Genomic DNA, 12837 nt, shown 5'->3' on the forward strand with positions numbered 1-12837 from the left:
CAGTGGTTAAGAATCTGCCTACCAATGCAGTGGACACAGATTTGAGCTCTGGGAAGATCCCACACGCCGCAAAGCAACTAAGCCCGTGCACCACAACTACTGAGCCTGTGCTCTAGAGCTCATGAGCCACAACTACTGAGCCTGCATGCTACAACTACTGAAGCCCACATGCCTAGAGCCTGTGCGCTGCAATGAAGCCAACGCAGTGAGAAGCCTACACGCCACAATGAAGAGAGTAGCCCCCATTCGCCGCAACTAGAGAAAGCCCACGCGCAGCACCTAAGACTCAATGCAGCCAAAAATAAATAAATTGAATAAATAAATTTATTTTTAAAAAAAGAAACTTAAAAGCTTTTGCATAGGAAAGGAAACCATAAACAAGAAGAAAAGACAACCCTCAGAATGGGACAAAATATTGCAAATGAAGCAACTGACAAGGGATTAATCTTCCGAAATATACAAACAGCTCATGCAGTGCAATAACAACAACAACGGGCCTTCCCTGGTGGCGCAGTGGTTGAGAGTCCGCCTGCCGATGCAGGCGACGCGGGTTTGTGCCCCAGTCTGGGAAGATCCCACATGCCGCGGAGCGGCTGGGCCCGTGGGCCATGGCCGCTGAGCCTGCGCGTCCGGAGCCTGTGCTCCGCAACGGGAGAGGCCACAACAGTGGGAGGCCCGCGTACCGCAAAAAAAAAAAAAATAAATAACAACAACAACAAAAAACCCAATCAGAAAATGGGTGGAAGACCTAAATAGACATATCTTCAAAGAAGACATACAGATGGCCAACAAACACATGAAAAGACACTTAACATCACTAAGTACTAGAGAAATGCAAATCAAAACTACAATGAGAGGGATTCCCTGGTAGTGTAGTGGTTGAGAGTCCGCCTGCTGATACAGGGGATATGCGTTCATGCCCTGGTCCGGGAAGATCCCACATGCCATGGAGCAGCTGGGCCCATGAGCCATGGCTGCTGAGCCTGTGCATCCAGGTCCAGAGCCTGTACTCCGCAATGGGAGAGGCCACAACAGTGAGAGGCCCTCGTAAGGCAAAACAAACAAACAAAAAACTACAATGAGGTATTATCTCACACCAGTCAGAATGGCCATCATCAAAAAATCTACAAACAATAAATACTGGAGAGGGTGTGGAGAAAAGAACCCTCTTACACTGTGGGAATGTAAACTGATACAGCCACTGTGGAGAACAGTACAGCAGTTCCTTAAAAAACTGAAAATAGAGCTACCATGTGACCCAACAATCCCACTCCTGGGCATATACCCAGAGAAAACCATAATTTGAAAAGATACATGCACCCCAATGTTCATTGCAGCACTATTTACAATAGCCAGGACATGGAAGCAACCTAAATGCCCATCAACAGAGGAATGGATAAAGAAGATGTAGTAAATATATACAATGGAATATTACTCAGCCATAAAAAGGAACAAAATTGGGTCATTTGTAGAGACATGGATGGACCTAGAGACTGTCATACAGAGTGAAGTCAGAAAGAGAAAAACAAATGTCGTATATTAACGCATATATGTGGAATCTAGAAATATGGTATAGATGAATTTATTTGAAAAGCAGAAATAGAGACACAGACGTAGAGGATAAACGTATGGATACCAAGGGGGGGAATAAGGGCTGGGATGGATTGGGAGATAGGGATTGAGATATATACACTACTATGTATAAAACAGATAACTAATGAGAACAGACTATATAGCACAGGGAACTCTACTCAATGCTTTGTGGTGACCTAAATGGGAAGGAAGTCCAAGGACAAGGGGATATATGTACACGTGTGGCTGATTCACTTCACTGTACAGCAGAAACTAACACAACACTGTAAAGCAACTATACTCCAATTTAAAATGGGGGGAGGGGTTAGAAATGGAGTTAAATAACTGATCATGAGGCCTTCATAAATATTTCAGAAGTATAGGGTTCAGGCATCTTCCAGGTTGGTGAGCACATGACAGGGCTGGGAGGGTGGTGTGCCTGAAGAGGGCATGGAAGTTTTCAGATTCAGAATGAACTACACTACTGACTTTCCTGGGTCTTCAGCTTTTACATGGTGGACAGTGAGAGGTCTCAGCCTCCATAATTGCATGAGCCAATTCTTCCTAATAAATCTATCCCTCTCTCCCCAGTCCCAACTCCCCTCCCTTTCCTCCTCATCCCTCTATACAGTTGACTCTTCAACAACATGGGTTGAGAGGAGCCTAAACCAAGATGGTGGAGTAGGACATGCTCTCACTCCCTCTTGCGAGAACACCAGAATCACAATTAACTGCTGAACAATAATCGACAGGAAGACACTGGAACTCACCAAAAAAGATACCCCACATGCAAAGACAAAGGAGAAGCCACAGTAAGACGGTAGGAGGGGCGCAATCAAAGTAAAAATCAAACCCCATAACTGGTGGGTGGGTGACTCACAGACTGGAGAACACTTATACCACAGAAGTCCACCCACTGGAGTAAAGGTTCTGAGCTCCACGTCAGGCTTCTTAAACTGGGGGTCCAGCAATGGGAGGAGGAATTCCTAGAGGATCAGACTTTGAAGCCTAGTGGGATTTGACTGCAGGACTCTGACAGGACTGGGGGAAACAGAGACGCCACTCTTTGAGGGCACACACAGAGTAGTGTGCACATCAGGATCCAGGGGAAAGAGCAGTGACCCCAGGAGAGACTGAACCAGACCTACCTGCTAGTGTTGGAGGGTGATCTGCAGAAGAGATAGGTGGCGGAGGACAAGGACACTGGCAGCAGAAGTTTTGGGAAGTACTCCTTAGCGAGAGCCCTCCCAGAGTCCGCCATTAGCCCCACCAAAGAGCCTGTAGGCTCCACTATTGGGATGCCTCAGGCCAAACAACCAACAGGGAGGGAGACCAGCCCCACCCATCAGCAGTCAAGTGGATTAAAGTTTTACTGAGCTCTGCCCACCAGAGCAAAAGCCAGCTCTACCCAACACCAGTCTCTCCCATCAGGAAACCTGCACAAGCCTCTCACATAGTTTCATACACCAGAGGACAGAAAGCAGAAGCAAGAGGAACTACAATCCTGCAGCCTGTGGAACAAAAACCACATTCACAGAAAGATAGACAAGATGAAGAGGCAGAGGGCTATGTACCAGATGAAGGAACAAGATAAAACCTCAGAAAAACAAGTAAATGAAGTGGAGATAGGCAACCTTCCAGGAAATAATTCAGAATAATGATAGTGAAGATGATCCAGGACCTGGGTGGGGGGGGGGGAGGCAAAGATCGAGAAGATGAAAGAAATGTTTAACAAAGACCTAGAAGAATTAAAGAACAAACAAACAGAGATGAACAATACAATAATTGAAATGAAAAATACACTAGAAGGAATCAATAGTAGAATAACTGAGGCAGAAGAATGGGTAAGTGACCTGGAAGACAAAATGGTGGAATTCACTGCTGCTAAACATAATAAAGAAAAAAGAATGAAAAGAAATGAAGACAACCTAAGAGACCTCTGGGACAACATTAAATGCAACAACAATCACATTATAGGGGTCCTAGAAGGGGAAGAGAGAGAAAGGACCCAAGAAAATATTTGAAGAAATTATAATCGAAAACTTCCCTAACATGGGAAAGGAAATAGCCACCCAAGTCCAGGAAGCACAGAGAGTCCCATACAGGATAAACCCAAGGAGAAACACACCGAGACACATAATAATCAAATTTGCAAAAATTAAAAACAAAGAAAAATGATTGAAAGCAACATGGGAAAAATGACAAATAACATACAAGGGAACTCCCATAAGCTTAACAGCTGATTTCTCAGAAGAAATTCTACAGGCCAGAAGGGAGTGGCATGATATACTTAAAGTGATGAAAGGGAAGAATCTACAACCAAGATTACTCTACCCAGCAAGGATCTCATTCATATTTGATGGAGAAATCAAAAGCTTTACAGACAAGCAAAAGCTAAGAGAATTCAGCACCACCAAACCAGCTCTACAACAAATGCTAAAGGACCTTCTCTAGTGGGAAACACAAGAGAAGATAAGGACCTACAAAAACAAACCCAAAACAATAAAATGGTAATAGGAACATACATATCAATAATTACCTTAAATATGAATGGATTAAATGCTCCAACCAAAAGGCAGAGGCTTGCTGAATGGATACAAAAACAAGACCCATAAATATGCTGTCTACAAGAGGTCCACACTTCAGACCTAGGGACACATACAGACTGAAAGTGAGGGGATGGAAAAAGATATTCCATGCAAATGGAAATCAAAAGAAAGCTGGAGTAGCAATACTTATATCAGATAAAAAAGACTTTAAAATAAAGAATATTACAAGAGACAAGGAAGGACACTACATAATAAAGAAGGGATCAATCCAAGAAGAATATATAACAATTATAAATCTATATGCACCCAACATAGGAGCACCTCAATACATAAGGCAACTGCTAACAGCTATAAAAGAGGAAATCAACAGTAACACAATAATAGCGGGGACTTTAACACCTCACTTACACCAATGGACAGATGATCCGAAATAAAAATAAATAAGGAAACAGAAGCTTTAAATGACACAATAGACCAGATAGATTTAATCAATATTTACAGGACATTCCATCCAAAAACAGCAGATTACACTTTCTTCTCAAGTGTGCAGGGAACACTATCCAGGAGAGATTACATCTTGGGTCACAAATCAAGCCTCAGTAAATTTAGGAAACTTGAAATCATATCAAGCATCTTTTCTGGCCACAACGTTATGAGATTAGAAATGAATTATAGGGGAAAAAACGTAAAAAACACAAACACACGGAGGCTAAACACTACGTTACTAAATAACCAAGAGATCACTGAAGAAATCAAAGAGGAACTCAAAAAATACCTAGACACAAATGACAATGAAAACACGACAATCCAAAACCTATGGGAAGCAGCAAAAGCACTTCTAAGACGGAAGTTTATAGCTATACAAGCCTCCCTCAAGAAACAAGAAAACTCTCAAATAAACAATCTAACCTTACACCTAAAGGAACTAGAGAAAGAAGAACAAACAAAACCCAAAGTTAGCAGAAGGAAAGAAATCATAAAGATCAGAGCAGAATTAAACGAAATAGAAACAAAGAAAACAATAGCAAAGATCAATAAAACTAAAAGCTGGTTCTTTGAGAAGATAAACAAAATTGACAAACCATTAGCCAGACTCATCAAGAAAAAGAGGAAGAGGACTCAAATCAATAAAATTAAAAATGAAAAAGGAGAACTTACAAAAAACACAGCAGAAATACAAAGCATCCTAAGAGACGACTACAAGCAACTCTATGCCAATAAAATGGACAACCTGGAAGAAATGGACAAATTCTTAGAAAGGTATAAGCTTCCAAGACTAAGCCAGGAAGAAATAGAAAATATGAACAGACCAACCACAAGTAATGAAATTGAAACTGTGATTAAAAATCTTTCAACAAACAAAAGTCCAAGACCAGACGGCTTCACAGGTGAATTCTATCAAACATTTAGAGAAGAGCTAAACTCATCCTTCTCAAACTCTTCTAAAAAATTGCAGAGGAAGGAACACTTCCAAACTCATTCTATGAGGCCGCCATCACCCTGATACCAAAACCAGACAAAGATACTAAAAAAAGGAAAATTACAGACCAATATAACTGATGAATATAGATGCAAAACTCCTAAACAAAATACTAGCAAACAGAATCCAACAACACATTAAAAGGATCATACTCCATGATCAAGTGGGATTTATCTCAGGGATGCAAGGATTCTTCAATATACGCAAATCAATCAATGTGATACACCATATTAACAAACTGAAGGAGAAAAACCATATGATCATCTCAATAGATGCAGAAAAAGCTTCTGACAAAATTCAACACCCATTTATCATAAAAGCTCTCCAGAAAGTGGGTAGAGAGGGAACCTACCTCAACATAATAAAGGCCATACATGACAAAGCAAACATCATTCTCAATGGTGAAAAACTGAAAGCATTTCCTTTAAGATCAGGAGCAAGACAAAGATGTCCACTCTCACCACTAATACTCAACATAGTTTTGGAAGTTCTAGCCATGGCAATCAGAGAAGAAAAGAAATAAAAGGAATACAAATTGGAAAAGAAGACGTAAAACTGTCACTGCTTGCAGATGACATAATACTATACATAGAGAATACTAAAGATGCCACCAGAAAACTAATAGAGCTAACCAATGAATTTGGTAAAGTTGCAGGATACAAAATTAATGCACAGAAATCTCTTTAATTCCTATATACTAATGATGAAAAATCTGAAAGAGAAATTAAGGAAACACTTCCATTCTCCACTGCAACAAAAAGAATAAAATACCTAGGAATAAACCTACCTAGGGAGACAAAGTACTTGTATGCAGAAAACTATAAGACACTGAGGAAAGAAATTAAAGATGATACCAACAGACAGAGAGATATACCATGTTCTTGGATTAGAAGAATCAATATTGTGAAAATGATTATACTACCCAAAGCAATGTACAGATTCAATGCAATCCCTAACAAATTACCAATGGCATTTTTTACAGAACTAGAACAAAAAATCTTAAAATTTGTATGGAGACACAAAAGACCCTGAACAGCCAAAACAGTCTTGAGGGAAAAAAGCAGAGCTGGAGGAATCAGACTCCCTGACTTCAGATTATACTACAAAGCTACAGTAATCAAGACAATATGGTACTGGCACAAAAACAGAAATATAGATCAATGGAACAAGATAGAAAGCCCTGAGATAAACCCACACACCTATGGTCAACTGCTCTATGACAAAGGAGGCAAGGATATGCAATGGAGAAAAGACAGCCTCTTCAATAAGTGGTGCTGGGGAAACTGGACAGCTACATGTAAAAGAATGAAATTAGGACACCCCTGAACACCATACACAAAAATAAACTCAACATGGATTCGAGACCTAAATGTAAGACCGGACACTATAAAACTCCTAGAGGAAAACAGAGGAAGAACACTCTTTTTTTTTTTTTCTTTTTTTTTTTTTGCGGTACGTGGGCCTCTCACTGTTGTGGCCTCTCCCATTGCGGAGCACAGGCTCCGGATGCGCAGGCTCAGCGGCCATGGCTCACGGGCCCAGCTGCTCCGTGGCATGTGGGATCTTCCCAGACCGGGGCACAAACCCATGTCCCTTGCATCGGCAGGCAGACTCGCAACCACTGTGCCACCAGGGAAGTCCAGGAAGAACACTCTTTGACATAAATCATAGCAAGACCTTTTTTGATCCACCTCCTAGAGTAATGGAAATAAAAATAAAAATAAACAAATGGGACCTAATGAAACTTAAAAGCTTTTGCACAGCAAAGGAAACCATAAACAAGACAAAAAGACAACCTCAGAATGGGAGAAAATATTTGCAAACAAATCAAGGGACAAAGGATTAATCTTCAAAATATATAAACAGCTCATGCAGCTCATATTAAAAAGACAAACAGGGCTTCCCTGGTGGCGCAGTGGTTGAGAATCCGCCTGCCAATGCAGGGGACACGGGTTCGTGCCTCGGTCCGGGAAGATCCCACATGCCGCGGAGCGGCTGGGCCCGTGAGCCATGGCCGCTGAGCCTGCGCGTCCGGAACCTGTGCTCCGCAATGGGAGAGGCCACAACAGTGAGAGGCCCACATATCAAAAAAAAAAAAAAAAAAAAAAAAAAAAAAAAAAAAAAAAAAAAAGACAAACAACCCAATCCAAAAATGGGCAGAAGAGCTAAACAGACATTTCTCCAAAGAAGACATACAGATGCCAAGAAGCTCATGAAAAGCTGCTCAACATGACTAATTATTAGAGAAATGCAAATCAGTAATACAATGAGGTATCACCTGACAAGAGTTAGAATGGGCATCATCAGAAAATCTACAAACAACAAATGCTGGAGAGGGTGTGGAGAAAAGGGAACCCTCTTGCACTGTTGGTGGGAATGTAAATTGAAACAGCCACTATGGAGAACAGTATGAAGGTTCCTTAAAAAACTAAAAATAGAATTACCATATGATCCAGCAATCCCACTACTGGGCATATACCCACAGAAAACCAACATTCAAAAAGACACATGCACCCCAATATTCACTGCAGCACTATTTACAATAGCCAGGTCATGGAAGCAACCTAAATGCCCATCGACAGACAAATGGATCAAGAAGATGTGGTAAATATATACAATGGAATATTACTCAGCCATAAAAAGGAACGAAACTGGGTCATTTGTTGAGACCTGGATGGATCTAGAGACTGTCATACAGAGTGAAGTAAGTTAGAAAGAGAAAAACAAATATCATATATTAATGCATATATGTGGAACCTAGAAAAATTGTACAGATGAACTGGTTTGCAGGGCAGAAATTGAGACACAGATGTAGCGAACAAACGTATGGACACCAAGGGGGGAAAGCGGTGGGGGTGTGGTGGAGGTGTGATGAATTGGGTGATTGGGATTGACATGTATACACTGATGTGTATAAAATCAATGACTAATAAGAACCTGCTGTATAAAAAAATAAAATTCAAAAATTACAAAAAAATGTAAAACAATTTAAAATTTGAGTGGAATAGCAGAAAAAATTGGCTTTTAAAAAATTTTTCTTTTCTTTTCAACCCAATAAACTTCTGCAAACCTGCTAGTATCAGGATTCAAAAATCCGATTTTTTACAAAAGAAAAATCAGTTTTTTTTTTAATAACACAGTGAAATGGCAGGGGGTCTTGACAGTGAAAATTTTCCCTAAAAATTTCACAGATCCAAGGATTTTAGATAATCTAGATAAACTGAGATGTCCATTCACTTGACTAATAATTTTAGTCAATACATTACAATTTTCTACTGTTTTCTACTCTTATAATCTATGTAACTTCATATTTTAGAAATGGTATAAGGTAACTGGGAAAAGTTCTTTTTCCATTTATTACAGTTTTTGCAATTGTTTTTTTCTCTGGAACTTTTGGTGTATATAAGACAGTTGCTAAATGTGACAATCTGTTACTACTGCCTGAAAGTGACGAATTTGGAGAAACTTTTATTTGAAAAAAAAACAAAACATGGGTTGAACTGCTAGGATCCACTTATACATAGTTCCCCCACCCCAACAGTAAATACTACAGTACTACATGATCGAAGATTGATTGAATCCAAGGGTGCAGAACTGCAGATATGGAAGAACTGCAGATACAGAGAGCCAACCATAAGTTATACTCAAATTTTCGACTGTTAGGAGGGTCAGTGCCCGTAACCCCTGTGTTGTTCAAAGGTCAACTGCAGATATGCTTTATTAATTCTGTTTCTTTGGAGAACCCTGACTAAAACACATACACATGCGTATATACTATATACCCTGTAGCATATACAGTAGTAAAGAACTCAAATACTACAGTATATATTATAGAGAGAGTTTACATGCCTGGTTTGGGGTATGAATGGGGAGAGAAATATGAACATGAATATGCATGCATACCAATTTATTTATATTTGAGGGAGAAACACCCTGTGGAAGAAAAATACAAAAACTAAAGGAAAAAAGAGTGAGCTATAAGGGGGAGGGTGGAGACAGGGGGAAGAAGACAGGCATCTCCAGCCAGACTTCTCTGAGTATACCTTGCCTCTATTATATAGTTGTGACTTAGGAAACATTTGTTTTATATATGCAACAATTAAATTAGATCTAAAAGAAAAAAAAGCAGTCCCTAAAAATTGAAAACAAATTGAAATGAATGAACCTAACCATACAACAAGTTGGTGGCAAAACCACAAAGAGAACTGAATTATTTCAAATAATCTTAGAACACAGTATTTTCACTGTATATACTTAGTGGGATGCAGTCTAAGCACAAACAGAGTTGGAAAGAAATCTTAAGCTTCCTTCAGTATCTAACTGTTAGCATCAATACTGGTGTTTTATTTTGAATATACCCTACATATTGCAAATATGTAATTCTGTGATGTTGCTGGTAATCAAGATTTTCAGTGAAAGAATAGAGATAAATTTTAAAAAATCAGAGAACTAAAAATATTTTGACTTTAATTTTGTCCATTTAACTTTGAAATACCAGTATAAACTGAGGACATTTTCCTCCTTCTATCCACTGAAAAGGCCTCAAAGCAGGTCTCTATATACAACTGCCCATGAAAAAGAATACAGCTCCAAGGATGTGTGGCTGAGTCCAGGTCTGGAGCTGGAAATACATAGAATAACATTCTGCTTTGCCACAAAGCAAGGAAATACTCCAATATTGATGGAGCCTATCAAAAAGGACAAAGGAGAAAATATAAAAAGGTTCCCACTGGCCAAAGATGAGATACATACAATTGATTAAAACATGCCAAATATAACCCAACACAGGAGCACCACGATATATATGGCAAATGTTAACAGACATAAAAGGAGAATTCAACAGTAACACAATAATAGTGGGAGACTTTAACACCCCAGTTACATCAATGGACAGATCATCCAGACAAAAAATCTATTAGGAAACACAGGCCTTAAATGACACATTGGACCAGATGCACTTAACTGATATTTACAGAGCATTCCATCCAAAAGCAGCAGAGTACAGTCTCATCTAGTGTACATGGAACATTCTCCAGGATGAATCACATGCTGGACCACAAAGCAAGCCTCGGTAAATTTTAGAAAACTGAAATCATATCAAGCATCTTTTCTGAACACAACGCTATGAAGCTAGAAACAGGATAAAAATAAAACTGTAAAGAAACACAAACACATGGAGGCTAAACAGTATGCTACTAAACAACCAATGGATCACTGAAGAAATGAAAGAGGAAGTCAGAACGTACCTAGAGACAACTGAAAATGAAAAGATGACAAACTGAAACCTATGGGATGTAGCCAAAGCAGGTCTAAGAGGAAAATTTATAGTGATGTAGGCTTACCTCAGGAAATAAGAAAAATCTCAAATAAACAAACTACCCTTACGTCTAATGAAACTAGAGAAAGAAAAACAAACAGAGCCCAAACTTAGTTTCTTTCTTAGGAAAGAAATAATAAAGATCAGAGCAAAAATAAATGAAATAGGGACTAAAAAAACAATAGCAAAGATCAATGAAACTAAAAGCTGGTTCTTTGAAAAGATAAACAAAATTGATAAACCTTTAGTCAGACTCATCAAGAAAAAAGCTTTTTTTTCAATTCATGTGGGAAAGGGCCCACATGAATAAAATCAGAAATGAAAAAGAAGTTACAACCAAAACCACAGAAATACAAAGGATCGTAACAGACTACTGCAAGCAACTATACACCAATAAAATGGACAACCTGGAAGAAATGGACAAATTCTTAGAAAGGTACACTCTCCCACGACTGAATCCAGGAAGAAATGGAAAATATGAACAGATCAATTACCAGTACTGAAACTGTATCAGTAATTCTGTAACTCCCAAAGAGCAAAAATCCAGGACCAAATGGCTTCACAGGTGATTTCTACCAAAAATTTAGAGAAGAGTTAACACCTATCCTTCTGAAACTATTCCAAAAAACTGCAGAGGAAGGAACACTTCTGAACTCATTCTATGAGGCCACCATCATCCTGATACCAAAACCAGACAAACATATCACACAAAAAAAGAAGATTATAGGCTAATATCACTGATGAACGGACACAAAAAACCTCAACAAAATCCTAGCAAACCAATTCCAACGATACATTAAAAGGATCATACACCTTGATCAAGTGTGATTTATCCCAGGATGCAAGGATTTTTCAATATCTACAAGTCAATGTGATACACCACATTAACAAATTGAGGAATAAAAACCATATGATCATCTCAATAGGTGGAGAAAAAAAGCTTTTGATAAAATTCAACATCCATTTATGATAAAAAATCTTCATAAAGTGGACACAGAGGAAACATACTTCAACATAATAAAGGCCATATGTGACAAACATCAGCTAACATTATTCTCAACTGTGAAAAGCTGAAAGTGTTTCCTCTAAGATCAGGAACAAGACAAGGATGTCCACTCTTGCCACTATTATTCAACATAGTTTTGGAAGTCCTAGCCACAGCAATCAGAGAAGAAAAAGAAATAAAATGAATCCAAATTGGAAAAGAAGAAGTAAAACCGTCACTGTTTGCAGATGACATGATACTATACATAGATAATCCTAAAGATGCCACCAGAAAACTACTAGAGCTCATCAATGAATTTGGTAAAGTTGCAGGATACAAAATTAACACACAGAAATCTGTTGCATTTCTATACACTAACAATGAATGATCAGAAAGAGAAATTAAAGAAATAACCCCACTTACCATCGCATCAAACAGAATATAATACCTAGGAATAAATCTACCTAAGGAGGCAAAAGAACTATACTCTGAAAACTGTAAGAGGCTGATGAAAGCAATTGAGGACAACACAAACAGATGAAAAGATACATCGTGTTCTTGGATTGGAATAATCAGTATTGTTAAGATGACCACACTACCCTAGGCAATCTACAGATTCAATGCAATCCCTGCCAAATTACCAATGGCATTTTTCACAGAACTAGAGCAAAAAAATTTAAAACTTGTATGGAAACAAAAGACCCTGAATAACCAAAACAATCTTGAGAAAGAAGAATGGAGCTGGAGCAATCAGGCTCCCTGACTTCAGACTATACTACAAAGCTACAGTGATCAAAACAGTATGGTACTGTCACAAAAACAGACATACAGATCAACAGAACAGGCAAGAAACCCCAGAAATAAACCCACACACTTATGATCAATTACTCTACAATGAAGGAGGCAAGAATATACAGTGGAGAAAAGACAGTCT

At 38.9% G+C, this 12837-nt stretch overlaps 1 protein-coding gene across 8 annotated transcripts in view; it reads right to left on the minus strand.

The window, feature by feature from the left end:
- SLC25A13 (solute carrier family 25 member 13) overlaps nt 1-12837 on the minus strand; it is a 221912-nt gene that overhangs the window by 137796 nt on the left and 71279 nt on the right. The gene's annotated exons all lie outside the window — the stretch shown is intronic.

Source organism: Kogia breviceps, chromosome 9 (genome assembly GCF_026419965.1).
Source record: "Kogia breviceps isolate mKogBre1 chromosome 9, mKogBre1 haplotype 1, whole genome shotgun sequence".
Classification (NCBI taxonomy): domain Eukaryota; kingdom Metazoa; phylum Chordata; class Mammalia; order Artiodactyla; family Physeteridae; genus Kogia; species Kogia breviceps.